The following is a 15,007-nucleotide window of genomic DNA, read 5'->3' on the forward strand; positions in this document are numbered from 1 at the left end:
CCTAATCAAAGATTCTGCTTTAAACCTACAGTGTAGGTACTTAAATGTACACTATGTAGATCTGTTTGTTTCCCTTAATGTACCCGTACCAAAAGCATACTGAACCTTGATTTTCCTGTATTGTTACACCAGTACTGTTTACACTTTATGTTAGTTTGAACGCACTGACAACATGTATTCTTACTTGTTCTTCCTAACATCATAGAAATGTTAATTTATAGGTGGAATCATGACACATTCAGAGTGTAACACATCCTAAAATAAGTTATTCTTCAAAATAGATGTGAACTATTGTTCCAAGCAGCCAAATGTCAGCTCTTTCTAATGGAGTTTATTTTTTACTCAAGTAATTCAAGGATTTTTCCATACTGCTAATAACACTTCTTTGAAGAGGAGATGCACACGTGCTGTTCGGATTTACTCGAACACTTGCATTATTCAACATCAAAGGTGCGCTTCTAACCACGGCACTCAAGCTTAGAAATCTGAGTGCACACCTGAATACACAGAAACTACAGCCAAATACCTCTTTTGCTGAAAATGTGTGACGGTGACGACGCAAAACCCATTTTCCTCGAGCTGCAGTCATGATTAGGGTTTCTAATGTGAGACCAATTAGCAAGACCCATCAAGCTGTGTTGCTGCGAATGTTCAGTTCGATTTAATTACACGTTAAACATGCAGCTGACAGCGAGACAGAGTGAGATAAAGAACAACTGTTTATGCAGCGTTGTCCTGTTCTGTTTTCCCAATATGTTTCTGTGGTTCACTGATTGTGAATTCCGACTAGAGAAGGAATTGCAGACTGTTAAACCACAGTTTTTTTTTTTAAAGTAGGTTGTAATTAAAATGGAAAGTATTTTGTAACATACAGTTAAAAAAGTAAATACTCCCTTTTTCAGTTTGAAAGTTTTGAGTATTAGGATTTCATACTGTGGAGCATTTGGATGTGTGTTAAAACCCCCCCACCAAGAGTTCAGCAATAATCTCAGAGAAGCAACTGTTCTTGCCAATCGATTTGGGAAGGGTTACAAGGCCATTTCCAAACTATTTGGAGTCCATCATTTGACAGAGAAAGATTGTTCAGAAGTGGAAAAAAACAAAACATCCAGGATGGTTGCCAAACTTCCCAGGAGTGGTCATCCCACTAAGTTCACCCTAGGGTCAAAAAAACTGCAAAAACCCCAGGAGCTCTGCAGGCCTCAGTCAGCAGGTTAAATGATAAACTTCATGATGGAACAACTGAACAACAAGATGGGCTGTTAGGTGGAGCTGCCATAACCTTAAAGCTTCTGGAACAATGTCCTTTAAACACCTGCATGTTCTGTAAAAACCAACCACAGCATCTCAGCACAAACACTGCATTCCAACTGTCAAGCCTGGTGGAGGAAGGCTGATGACTGGGGTTGTTTTGGACTCTTTGCAGTCATTGAGTCGACCACGAACTCCTCCATAGACCAAAGGGTTCTGGAGTCAGATGTGAGGCCATCTGTCTGACAGCTAAGGCTTGGACCAAACTGGGTCATGAAACAGAACAATGATCCCAAACACAGCAGCTAATCTACAACAGAACGGAAAAAAAAGAGAGCAAAGTTTTCCTGACTTTAATAACCCAAATTTTTACTCAGTTTCTTGTGTGAAAACTGTCAACTGACCAGACCCCATTACAAACACTCTACTTCAAACAAATCTAAATGTTCTCTGGCGACAGGTTCTTGCCAAGAGTCCTAAACTTAGTAGCACACCATCAACACCTGAGTTAGATGCTCAGCTGGAAATCACAGCTGACACAGCCCGGGGTCAGGGTTGACTTTTGGCTTGACTCTCCAGGTAATGAGAGCCGTCAGCTCTGCTTTATTGTTCTTACAACAGCACTGATGTAGAGTGAAGGAAAACAGGTTAGTGCCCTCCAGTCAGTTAGTCAGCTACCGAACAGAAACTAGCCTGAAATGAACCAAAACAACCGAAATCATGTAAAGTAGCTTAAACGATAAAGTCTACAAGCAATTTTCAGACTTGGAAAGTAAACGAAAACAAAGAAAGAAAAGCAAAGAAAATGCTTACAAAGATGTCAAAATCATGCAAATAGGCATTCAGTGGCTTGCTAAAGGTCAGTCTCTATTACTATAAAAAGTTAAATTAGCATGTCTTGAAAGAATGAATATCACCAATTGTGTTTCTTTTTTTTGCCAGAGTTTAAATCTTAATATTTTATTAAGAAATGATGGCGAATTTGCCATCTTGGTGAAACTATGAAATAATCTTATGTGCAATCTCACTCAAAATAGTGAGTTCTGGACAGGGTCTGTGAGACGACTCCTAGCTACTGCCATAATAAATTTTAGCTCAATATCTGTAAAACTGATTGAGTTGTAGCCATTTTTGCATTGGTCAGGGATGATTAACTGAGCAGCCTTCATGCATTAGTTTGATTTCCAAAGGCAGTCAGTTGTAGATGGATATATAATGATTATTTCCTGAAAGTTTCATTCAAATCCATTCAGGGTTTCACAAGAGACACAGGGATAAACATTATGGCCTGCCTTTTGCCTTTTGGTGGCGAGCAATAAACATGTCATTTTCTGATATATAGATCGACTTTAAATTTGATCGAGTGCCATGACAAAACCTTGAGCTTGCGCTTACTGAGGCAGTTTATAGATTTAAGGTTGTGTTTATCATTCTCATGTATCATCTGCTACTTTACACAGTGTGATGTTTGCGTCCAGAATTTTCTTGTATTTAATTAAATCCATTCCTCTTCCACCAGTAAACTGCTCCCTGCTCTATTGGCTGCGCTACAAAGCCAAAGTATGATCGATACCTTCCATGTGCTTTACAGCTGGGGAAGAGTTTTACTTTTACTAACTTCTGCAGCATTTTCTTTCAAATATAGTTTGGGACAATAAACCAAAGTCCTCTTCAGAATTTATGAATGTTACAATCAGGGGAGGATTAAGGTTAGTGTGGGACCTGGGCTAGAGCTATTTTTGGTGGCCAAAAATTGTACATTGAATATTTTTTACTCCCTTCCAATTTTCAACCCAGAGCTCAGAGAAGTCCATTACTTCTTCAGAGTTTGAAAATCTTAACACAAGTCTTTTGCCGACAAACCGGGGTTTTGATTAGCTTTTCTAGAAATTTTGTCCAAAGGGTTTTTATACTTGTTTGAGACAGTATAACTAAAAAAGTTGGCCAAGAAATCTTTTTTTAACATGTTTCATAGACAGTCTATTAAATGAGTCAAAATTGAAAAAAGGATATCTTCCATAACAAATAAAAGTACAAATTTAAAAAAAAAAATTCATCATATGGTGCTACAGAGTGAGCTAGAAAATCGGTACTGTTAAAACCTTCATGAAATTATACTCTGTATATTACTGTATAATGCTCTTGGATGGCTTACACTGCATTTAAAATTATTGTTTTATAAATTATTTTTTTATTTCTTGGATTAGAGATGCATCACACAGTATTTCTTTTTTTTTTTGCTATTGCATCATAGACCAATGTGATATATAAATATATAACAACTGGAACAAAAGCTTCTTGAAGTTCCTAAAGGTTGTTTTCTTAGAAATGGACTTACCAGCATGTCGGCTTTTTCAGGTCTGAGCAGGAGACTGAGCAGGACTCCAAACTTGTTCTGGTAACACACAAGAAAAGTTGTTATCTTTCTACATTAACTATTTCCATGAATTACAAACTTCTTATATTAACCAGTCCACTCTGCTTCTGATCCTTCCTTCATGATCTACTGGGACCAGCGTTCATGTAAGCTGGTTCCAGGACAAGTTTTGAGTCCAACCCCCTCCACCAGGATCGTGTGCAGAGGAGTAGGCGGGACTAAAGCCCCACATCTCCAGTGTGCAGACTCTGGTTCCAAAACATAATAGCTTGTGGCTTCAATTTTGGACAATAAAAAGAGGTAGAGACACTTTGTCCATCTTTCTGTTGCCGATAATTTGACCTGCCAATTTTGCTGCAACAGTTTTGTTTTAATTGTTTGAAAATGACTAGCTAACTTTTTTCCCAAAAAATTTTTTGATTGTGTAGAAATCTTTTCCTCTAGAAGCAAAGCTTATATTCAAGCAATGATCCTGGTACAAGTGAGTTGAGGTGCAAATATGGTGGTGCACCACCCACTGTAGTTCCAGCAGGAGTTGTTAAAGAAAAATAGTAAAAAGGAAGAGGAAGTCATTCAGGAAGTAGTTTCTTCATACATAAATGAAACTGCACAAGTTCAACTATCTGCACCATTCACAAGCTCAAAAACAGAGCAATTTGTAATCCCTTATTCACCAAAAGGCAGGCGATAATGTTTTTAAAGCTGGAATGCCTTTCATGAATATAAGGCGATATGTACACTGGATGATTCTACTGTATAAGACCCTTATTGCCTTGCTCCCTATTTATCTATGTACTTTTCTTTGGAGAACAGACAGCTGTTATGCCATACAATCTAAGGACAGTTTGCATCTCTAGGTTCCTTGGTTGCGAACAGAAAACGGAAAGAAGGCTTTCAGCTTCTCTGCCCCCTCTGCTTGGAATGCTTTGCAAGCTGAGCTGAAGCTGTTGTAACTTGTTTCACTGAATGTTTTCAACTCAATTAAAAATAAATAAATAAATTGGTCAATGGAAATCCTGTCAATAGTGCCTGTATTTTTAAATTTTAATTGTCATTGCTTTTTATTTTAAACTGTTATTGTCATAACTATTGCACTTTATTGTCAAATAGTTCACAGTTTGTATATGTTTTTAATGTTTATTTTTGTTATTCTTGATTATTTTTGTCTTGTCCACCATGACGTGCGCTGCTGCTTTTCTTGGCCAGGTCACCCCTTCGAAAGAGGTCTTGATCTCAATGGGTTTTTATCTGGTTAAATAAAGGTTTCATAAAAATAATAATAACCATGTTTGTGTATATGTATGTGTTCATTTGTCTGTTGTGCTTGCAATGTATCTCTGAAGGGAATTTATTGAAACGCATACAAAGTAAGTATTGGATGTACACATACAACTAATTCACTCCTAGAGTCAACCCAATTCATGATGGCTGCCACAGCTAATCAAACCTAACCTTCACAATAATGGCTTAAGCTTGCTCAATTTTACAGATATTGAGCTACAATTTCATTTGGTAAGAGCTGGGAGTCATCTCCAACCCATACTCTGAGCGCTAACACATTGTGAGAAATCCTGCAATATCATATGAGATTGCACATAATGTTACTTTCAAGGTTTGACTAAAACAGTTGTCATTTTTCAACTTTAGATGGTCTTTATTGAGAACTCTGGCATGACAGGTGGTGAAGGATATGCATTCCTTCAAGGACCACGAGACCTAATTTTTTAACAGTATTCAAAACAATATAAATTTTTATACACTTTGAGGCTGAGTATTATGGGATTACTGGTCAGTAGTAACAAAAATGGTTATTCAGAGAACAGTCTGTATCCACTAATGTATTTTATTGTTTTATGAGTCAAATAAAAACACATCCATAACCCTTTCACTGTAAATTTAGAGGGTTTGTTTTATTAACTAGCAAGATCTAAATTTTTATTTATGATTTCTACCTAAAATTAAAATAAACAAAAAAAAAATCTTTTTGGGGTTTGTAGAAAAAAAAAATCTTATTTAAAAGGAATTTTGATCAGTAAATCTTTGACATTTTTAAGTAACCAAATGTGCCCAAAGGGTATTTAATTTTAAAATGTTTTTCAAAGTTAATGAAATATCTGCACAAGTATTTTTTTTTAAATACATACTTTCTAAAAAAAAAAAAAACTTTTACCACAATTTCCCTAGAAAAACGTTAACTTGTTTAAAGTAGACGTCAAGTTAGAAACTTTAACATTTTAATGACATTCCAATTTATTTGTTTACTTCTCACTGACTGACCTTAGCTTCTGGTTTTAAGTTTTTTTCCTGCTAATGAGATTTGTTTACGCTGATTCTTCATCTGCTGCATTCCAGGATAACCGGGAGTCATGCAAAGACGAGCAAATCGGGCCTGGATCTGAACTGAGACGCCATAATGAGCCCACGTTTGTGGGAGAGCAGGAGTAACCTGCTGGGTACTAATGACTGCGCAGATCACTCTCAAATGCTACTTCCTTTAAACATATATACAAACACAGACGTGGACACATGTACGTCCATAAGCGGACACACAATGTTTGTCATCATGAGTCTTTCCTAGTTACACTAATGGCCAATTATTTCTGATATTTTCCATGGGTGAATCTAATGAGCGTGTTAGCTGCAGATACCCAGCAGACTTTGTCCTGTGAACTATCACGAAGGCTTGGTGTATGAAAGACAAGAACACTCTCATGGCCAGGAGAAGATCAGGCTTGGTCAAACACAAGCCTCAGCATGGGAGACAAATCCAAACCAATATCACATTAAAGCTCCTGTCCATCTATAACCAAACAGAAGATCCATAGTCCAAATTCTAAAGCAAAACTAGAACAAGGTGTATTTTTGGAAATAAAGACTAATATTAGACCTGTTCATTAAAGAAAAACTTTATTTTTTTGGCCAATTTTGCAAAGGTTTACTGACACCATAAGGCCTGACAAAACCTACAGTTCTGCTCGGGTCCTCAGATGTTTCATGAAGTTTATTGTCCCTTTAACCTTTACTCAACTGTAAAGAATAAAGCCTCCGCTGACTGCACAGGAGTCATTTTTAGGAGCCAATCAGATTTTAGCAGAGGCAAGAGCACATTTCTGACTCAGCTCTTCGATTTTAAACATTCATAGTTTGTTACTATCCTGTTCTCACCACAGTATTTTCTTTAAGTTGGTGCAAAAACAAAGAACTTTAGACTTTTTGTTTATCTATGAAATGATAAATATATAAACCTTTACCCCTGCCATGAATTAAAAACAAAAACAATCTTGAATCCAGATTATGATTCAAATGCTGTAGAACACTGGTGGACAAGATTTTAATTGACATTTTTAAAATCATGATTTTTTTTTCTTTTAAAAAGAAAAACTATATCACTTCAATATTATATAAAACACTAATGTATGATTTTTATCTCAGGAGACCAACAGAGCCCATGATCTACCATTGCAACTTCATGCTGTTGTGGGTATTTTGCTTCCTGATTAAACAAAGGACTCGTAGGTTGACAGCTGGGAGATTTATTTGAACAATCATAATACGGTTTTACAAGATTTGGACAGTTTTGCAATCTGGATCTCAGTATCAACAATAATACTTATACTCAGTAGCCACTCAATTGGGTCCACCTGTTCAATTGTTTGTTAATACAAATAGGCAATCAACCAATCACATGACAGCAAGTCAATGCCTTTAGGCTTGTAGACGTGGTGAAGGCAACTTGCTGAAGTTCAAACCAGGCATCACAATGGGTAGGAAAGGGGATTTAAGTGCCTTTTGTTGGTCCCAGACGGTCTGGTCTGAGTATTTCAGAAACTACTGATCTAATGGGATTTTTATACACAACCATCTCTAGGGTTTAAGAAGAACAGTCCAAAAAAGAAAACAAATATCCAGTGAGCTGCATTTGTGCGAACAAAAATGCCTTGGTAATGTCAGAGGACAGAGGAGAATGTGCCGACTGGTTTAAAAAGATAAAAAGGTAACAACAGCTCAAGTAAGCAATTATTAAAATCAAGGTCTGCAGAATGCTATCTCTGAACACACAACATGTCTAACCATGAAGATGGGCGACAACAGCAGAAGACCAAACCAGGTGCCACTCCTGTTAGCTAAGAACGGGAAATTGATTCTACAATTTGTACAGGCTCACCAAAATTGTACAGTAAGAAACTGGGCAACCATTGCCTATTCTGATGAGTCTCAATTCACTGGACTCCAATGGCCTCCACAGTGACCAGATCTCAATCCAATCTAGCACCTGTGTGATGAGGTGGAACGGGAGAGTCACATCATGGATGTGCAGTGGATAAACCTGAAGCACCTGAGTGACAAAGACCTCTGAGGAACATTACTAACATCTTGTTGAGTCTATGCCAGGAATAATGAAGACAGTTTTGAAGGCAAAAGGGGGTCCGACCTGGTACAAACAAGGTGTGCCTAATAAAGTGAAAGGTGGGTGTATATTTCTTAGTTATCTCTAAGGTAAGAATTGGACACAGTTAATACAGCATAGCACAGACATTGTCTTCACAAGCAAGCATGTTTTTATAGCACTGGTAGACAAAGTTAGGGCATTGTCGCCTTGACTAACCAGGGCTTTCGTGTGCTACGAAAAAAACTGTGATAAATTATTTTATAGGTAGCAATCGGGCAACAGCTTTGCAAGCTACTTGCTGTTTTTTTCTACTATAAAGGAAGCTGCAACAGGTGAAGCCATGCCATGTCAATATGCTACATAGAGTTTGTAGTCCATTGTGACAACCATGTGTTACCTATCAGTATAATTAGCCTTGTATCATACAACAATTCCCACAATTCCTGCATGTTGTCACCAGTTCACTGGTAGATGACGTGTGCAAACGCTTCAGAGAATCCGGTGGAATTTGAAAGCGGGATTTTCATGCTGGAAAAATGGAGTGATATTTCAAACCTTTAACAGAAAACTGCACCAAACAAGTCCATCAAGAAGTGAAAAAATTGCACCAAACCAAGGTAACATCTGAGAAGAAGGGAAAAGTTCATAAGCATAACACAGAGTGGGAGAAGGACTTTCCGTGGATTGTTTATGATGCTATGATGCAACTTCCCTGTTGTCAATACTGTATAAAAGCACCGAAAAAGATCAGATCAGACAACCGGTTGTGTTGTGGTAAATATAATATTTAAAAGAGAATAATGTTAAAAAACACCACAAGTCACTTTGTCACATTCTGGCCAGGGATGCATTCATCTCAAAACAACAACTGGAGCCTGCTGGTACCATTCTTTACTCTCTAAAGACCGGAGTGGCCAGAGCAGATGAGGCAGCACTTAAAGATGTAAAGATGAAGATGAACGTGGATTACTGCATCGTAAAGGAAGAGCTCCCATTCACTAAATTTAGGAGTTTGGTATCACTTTGCAAAAAGAAAGGAGAATCTGGAGACCACTATTAAAACAGTGGCCTGAAGATATGCTGGAAGTGCAACATCTCACACACACAGACACACATTATGACTGTATTATATGCATACAAATTAAAACATTGCACATGCATTTCTTTAAAAGTCATACAGTATACACACTGCAGTGTGACACAAATTTCACACATTTCTCAACACATACTCACACACTTTATTATGTAACAAACACATCTACACTAATGTAAATAAATAAAAAGGTTATTCTGTTTGCATTTTCACTGACAAATAAACACGTCTCAAGATATTTCTTGTTATTGTATTTTCATTGTATGCATTACTGTTGTTAGTCAGTGCATTTAAGTAATGATATGCACTACTTTTGGTTTTTAGAGATTTTAGAGATGTTTTGTGCTGGTGCTACAATTTTTTGTTTGGTGCTAAAATACAGCAACCTCTGTAGCACCAGTGCTAAAAGCTGAAAAAGTTAGTGTACAGCCCTGCTAACCAAAACATTGATAATCACGACACCTTAGCTTCATTTACAATTTCCAGTGTCTACAATGTCTTCCCAGCCATTTTGACAACTACTTCCACTCAGCAACAACCACCAAAGCAACCACCGAGCCAGGTGACTAAAACCAGGCCACATCTGTGCCTGAGTTTGGAACGATGTTTGGGGCGTGCTCGCCTCATTAGCAGCTGAGCCGCTGCACAGGATGTTCAACTGCTCTTTGAACATACGGCGGCGTCGCAGTCCGGACTACCGTTGACATACCGGTGGCATCAAAGAGAATATTGAAGAAGCTGAGCTGTGCGGCACATCACACAGAGGTGACAAAAGCCGCACACACCGCTGCTATCAAAGACTCTGCTGGAGGAAGAGAAAAGAAGAGCATGGAGCACAGGAAGAAGAGAAGATTTATGACAGTTTGCATATGTGAATTAGATGTTGCTTTGAATCAAAACTTTTGACTCTTACACTTAACTGAAAACTGTCAGTAGCACTCTTCGGTGTACCGCTGAGCTTAAAATAAGACCAATATTAGTTCTTGCTAGTGTACAGAGGCACTTTTTTGGTTTACTAAAGTGAAGAAGTTTTGAGGACACAATGAGCTCCAGTTCCATTATCACAGAAGCTGATGCCCTCATTCCAAAAAAATATTACAGCAGGAGTTTTGGCTTTGATTCAAACAGAAAACAAGCAGAAAAAAAGCAGATGATCGGAGACAAAATTATCACAATTGGGGGGGACGGATAAGTGAAACAGTGAAGTGCTTTCTTGCCATTGTCACAAGGGATTGAAAGCAGATGGAGAACAAACACAGCAGAGTGTGACCTGGGCCAATAAAAAATTCATTTTGTAAAGCCTAATGGTCCATTGCGACTCCCCGCCACCCCACCCCATCCCACTGCAGGGGTTTATGATCTCCTTTTGCGGAGCAGTAGCCTTCTCGTCCGTTCCTGGAGCGATCACCGTCTGTTTACCTGCACGTAAACTGAGAAAACGACACTCGGCAGGAGGAAACAGCTCGAGCTTGGAGCGATGGCTGCACTATTGAACCCTTCCTCTGACTCACCGTCTCAGTCAGACAAAAGGGAATTATGGCACTTTGCCTCATCTAAAAAACGCAAGCAAAAAAAATAAAATGCACGTGCAAAAAAAGGCAACTTTACTGTCAACCTGCAGCAAAAGTAAGACTTGGTGTGTGTAGGTGTGTGTGTGGGTGGAACATTGTTATGCACTTAGTGTGTGTGACAAAGTATCTCACCAATTAGTGAGCCATAACTGAACTCGTGTCCTCAGGTCTATTCTTGTTTCAACATTTTTACACCAGTAAAGAATCCAATGTTGTTCCTTGCAACTCCAAAACGAGCTGAATAAAGCTCAAAGCAAGTAAGCGTGACCCTTGCCGTTTTGTTCCTACTTCTGACTGACAAATCAGACCTTGTGCTTTGGGTGCAGCGAGAGAAAATGAACAGAGCTCTTACAGAAATGTTTAAATGACTCCTAATTATCTTTGACATAATGCCAAGCGTTATGCTAGCCAAGCAAGAAGACTAATCCTTTTAACTACATGTTATCAGCAAATGCCTATTGAAATTCTTCTTGTATGAATAGTTTTAATTCTTTTGCAGGTAAAGTGGTAATGAAAGACTAAGTTAATACCCACGCTTATTCGCTTCTTTCAAGCTAACGTCAACAGCCCGTGTTTCAAAAAACCTTTTCAATTTGAAGGAAGTTCTTATGCGCTTTAGAGGTTTAAGTTGCATTCATTCTCAAGTTAAGCAATCCTTTTCTATGACAACCATCACATATCAGTCAAAACCTAATAAGTTTCACAATGTTCTGCAATACATCTGATCTATGAATTGATATAATTTATGGTACTTTCAAATTAACCATCAAAGATTATTTGTGTAAGACAAAAATTATATATCTCACTGATGACGCTTATTCAAGCTTAAACTAAGCAGCATGATTGAAACCAGCTATGGAAGCTGAGAGAGAAAATGCATTTCAGTGATGTTACTGAGATCACAAGTTGTTTATATCTTTAATTTGAGATAAGTTATTAGTCTCATTATCTTGAGATAACAATCTACAGACAAATTTGTTGGCACCATTTCGTTAAAGAATCCCCCCCCCACACACACACACACACTTATGTCACTAAAACAACGTCAGTTATTGGTTTTGAATTTTGGTTTACCAAACTTATTAAAACAAAAGACAAAAGACTGAAACTAATTTGCTCATAAGGACATGTCAGACTAAGGTTTGTCCTGTAATCAGTCAGTCTGCCTGTTTAAAGGGTGACAGGTAGTCACAGTGCTGTTTGGTATCATGGTGTGTACTACACTGAACATGGAGCACAGAAAGCTGAGGACAGAGTTGTCTCAGGAGCTTAGAAAGACAATGATGGACATCATGTTAAAGGTAAAGACTATAAGACCATCTCCAAGCAGCTGAATGTTCCTGTGACTACAGCTGCTCACATTATTCAGAAGAGACAAGCTCCCTGGACATTTCCACCAGAGGAAAACTGATGTCAGATTGAAAAGACAGATAATATGAATGGTAATCAAAAGTCCAGAAAAACTTCCAAAGAGATCAGAGGTGAACTCCAAGGTCAAGGTACATCAGTGTCAGATTGCACCATCCGTTGCTGTTTGAGTCAAAGTGAAGTCAAAAAAGACAACTGAGGAGGACACTACTGCTGAAAGCAAATGAAAAACTGAGACTGGAATTTGCCAAAATGCATATTGACAACACAGCTTCTGTGAGAATGTCCTTTGGGCAGATGAGACAAAACTGGAGTATTTTAACAAGTTTCATCAACTCTTTGTTTACAGACCTAAAAATGAAACATCCTAAGAAAAGAACCCTGTACCTACAGTGGAACATGGAGGAGGTTCGGTTCTGTTCTGGGGCTGCTTTGCTCCATCTGACACAGAGGGTCTTGAATCTGTTCAGGGTCTATTGAAATCTCAAGACTATCAAGGCTTTCTGGAGCCAAAGGTGCTGCTCAGAGTCAGAAAGCTTGGTATCAGTCTGAGGCCATGGGTCCTCAAACAGGATAATGAGCCAAAACACACAGCTAAAATCACCAAGAATGACTCAGAACCAGACACTGGACTATTCTGAAGTGGCCTCTGAGTTTGGAGGACCGTCCTTTTTGTCAAGGCCAGTTTTTTTTTTTTTTTAAATAATTCTGTTTAACCAAAATGAAAAAGCAATGGCTGATTTTTATTGGTTGATTTTTATTTATAATTATTTTTTCAGGTTCAAGTAATTTCAGCGACCAATGTGGGTTTTTCTTTCTTGAAAAAAAGCCTGCCGCCAAACTGGCCAGGGCCTGTATTTAACTAACTATTGAGATAACAATGTTCATTTTTTCCTGATAAGCTTTTGATCTCTTAACTTCAATCAATGGTGCTTAATTTAAGATGTTATTTATCTCATTATTTTAATATAAAGAAGCTTGTTTTCTGAAGATGCTATTTCTCATTATTTCTAGAAAACACAAGTTTTCTTATTATAAAGAAAACAGGTGTTTTCTTAATAAGGTATTTTTCTCAATAATGAGATACATACGTTATTAGGTATGTATCTCATTATTGAGAAAAATACCTTATGAGATAATGCTAATTTTCTGAAAATACGGAAAGTTCTTGTTAAATGGGAGTCATTCATTTCCAATGTCCCCAATGTAATGCTTTTTGGGGGACTGTGATGAAGTAAAGATTCCACTCACTCTGTTGAACTTTTTTTAGATAGATAACTTTTATTAATTGGTATTTCCTACTGTATGTTGCTATACAGTGCACTGAGATTACTTTTGTTGTAAATTGGTGCTACAGGATATAAATAAACAGAATTGAATGAGGTTATTTATCTAATTATCTTGAAGCCAAGCAAGCTTATTTTTTAGATGTTTTTTTTCTCATTATCTCAAGATCATGTTTGTTTGTTTTTTCATCAGGTGAATGGGTTAGAAAAGCTTGTTTTCCTGGAATAACTAAAAATAATGTTGATATCACAATTAACTGAAATTTTACTTCATCAAAAATCAGGACAGCCATGTTGTAAACTGATTTTACCCCTAGGCTTATTGGATTGATCTTGTCAGCAGAAGCGCTGCTGCCTCCGGTACAGGGGCTGCTAGTGATGTAGGAGTTAAGCTAAAAATGCTAGAAAGGAACATCCATCATCAATCAAGGCCTTACTGAGATTGTCTCAAAGCTCCATGATGCTGTTACTGAATGATGAAACTAGGTGTAACACAAGAAACTGTCACTTTTTTTTTCCATATTCATCTCATTATTGAGAAAAAAAGTTTATTTTCTTTAGAGAACATGTTGTTAGTTGGAGAAAAAAAGCCAAAATCTACAATTGAATGGCTGACACAAATAGAATCAATGTGTTGCAATGGTTTAGTCAAAGTCCAGACCTCAATCTGTTTGAAATACTGCAGTGGGACCTTTGCGGAAGTGAGCAGAAAGGGATGTCTGCAAACCTAAATGAAGTAAAACAAGAGTACTGCCAATGGTACATAATACCCCCATCAGTAAGTACAGTTCAGGAAACAAAGTGTTTAATATTTCTTTGTTTGTTGGATGTGAAGCTGGAGCTTAGACATGGTTTTACCAAAGAGGTCACCTGTGACCTTAGAATTACAATTAGATTCCTAATTGCTGTTTAGTAGATTCCTAATTGTTGCTTAGTTCAGCTTTAACTTTATCGTGATTTTAGTTTGGTTATCTTAGTAATTCTTATGTTGGCTGTTTAGCGGGCCTTTTGGTACTTTTCGTCATGCTGTACCCTTAGCTTAGCATTGTCATGTTTAAGTTTATGTTAGCTTATTTAGCCTTCCTGCACATTTAGTTTAGTTTAGTTTATCTTAGCTCACATTTTGTCTGTCTTAGCCTGATTGTTGTTTAGTTCAGCTTTAACTTTATCATGATTTTATTTGGAGTATTTTAGCTACTATGTTGACTGTTTTAGGTCATGTTTAGATATGTTTAGTTTCATGTTTTCATTTAGATTATCCTATATTTCATTTAGATTATACATGATTGGTCTGTATTTTATTATGATGTTTCTATGTTTGCTGTATTTGATTATGTATGTACCTGATTGTTGTTTATTTGATTCTGTTGTTGTTTCTGTATTTTAAATCACTGTGGATCCCCTTGCTGCTGAAAAGTGCTATATAAATAAATTTCACTTCACTTACCCTTTGACCTGATGACCTTGAAATCAACATGGATCATCTTAGACCCATGAGGTGTTCATCTGTGCTGTTTGACATTCATATGTTAAAGTGTTGTCAGTTTAGAGCTTTTCAAAGAAAGGTAGGTAGGTAGGTAGGTAGGTAGGTAGGTACATTTATTTATATAGCACTTTTCAGCACGAGGAGACTCAAAGTGCTTAAAGGAATGACCTGTAACCTTGACCTTT

The 15,007-nt window shown here is 37.4% G+C and overlaps 1 protein-coding gene and 1 long non-coding RNA gene across 7 annotated transcripts in view; one reads left to right on the forward strand and one right to left on the reverse strand.

The window, feature by feature from the left end:
* Positions 1-15,007, forward strand: part of LOC108245704 — a 541,596-nt gene that overhangs the window by 334,206 nt on the left and 192,383 nt on the right. The window lies entirely within an intron of this gene.
* Positions 1-15,007, reverse strand: part of LOC108245699 (beta-1,3-galactosyltransferase 1-like) — a 185,337-nt gene that overhangs the window by 50,536 nt on the left and 119,794 nt on the right. For all 6 annotated transcript variants that reach the window (XM_017432817.3, XM_017432814.3, XM_025009724.2 and 3 more), the window contains one exon: positions 3,590-3,646. The gene's annotated coding sequence lies outside the window, so the exon portion shown is untranslated. The remainder of the gene's footprint in view (positions 1-3,589; positions 3,647-15,007) is intronic.

The sequence above is a fragment of the Kryptolebias marmoratus genome, linkage group LG23 (genome assembly GCF_001649575.2).
Source record: "Kryptolebias marmoratus isolate JLee-2015 linkage group LG23, ASM164957v2, whole genome shotgun sequence".
NCBI classification, from domain to species: Eukaryota; Metazoa; Chordata; class Actinopteri; order Cyprinodontiformes; family Rivulidae; genus Kryptolebias; species Kryptolebias marmoratus.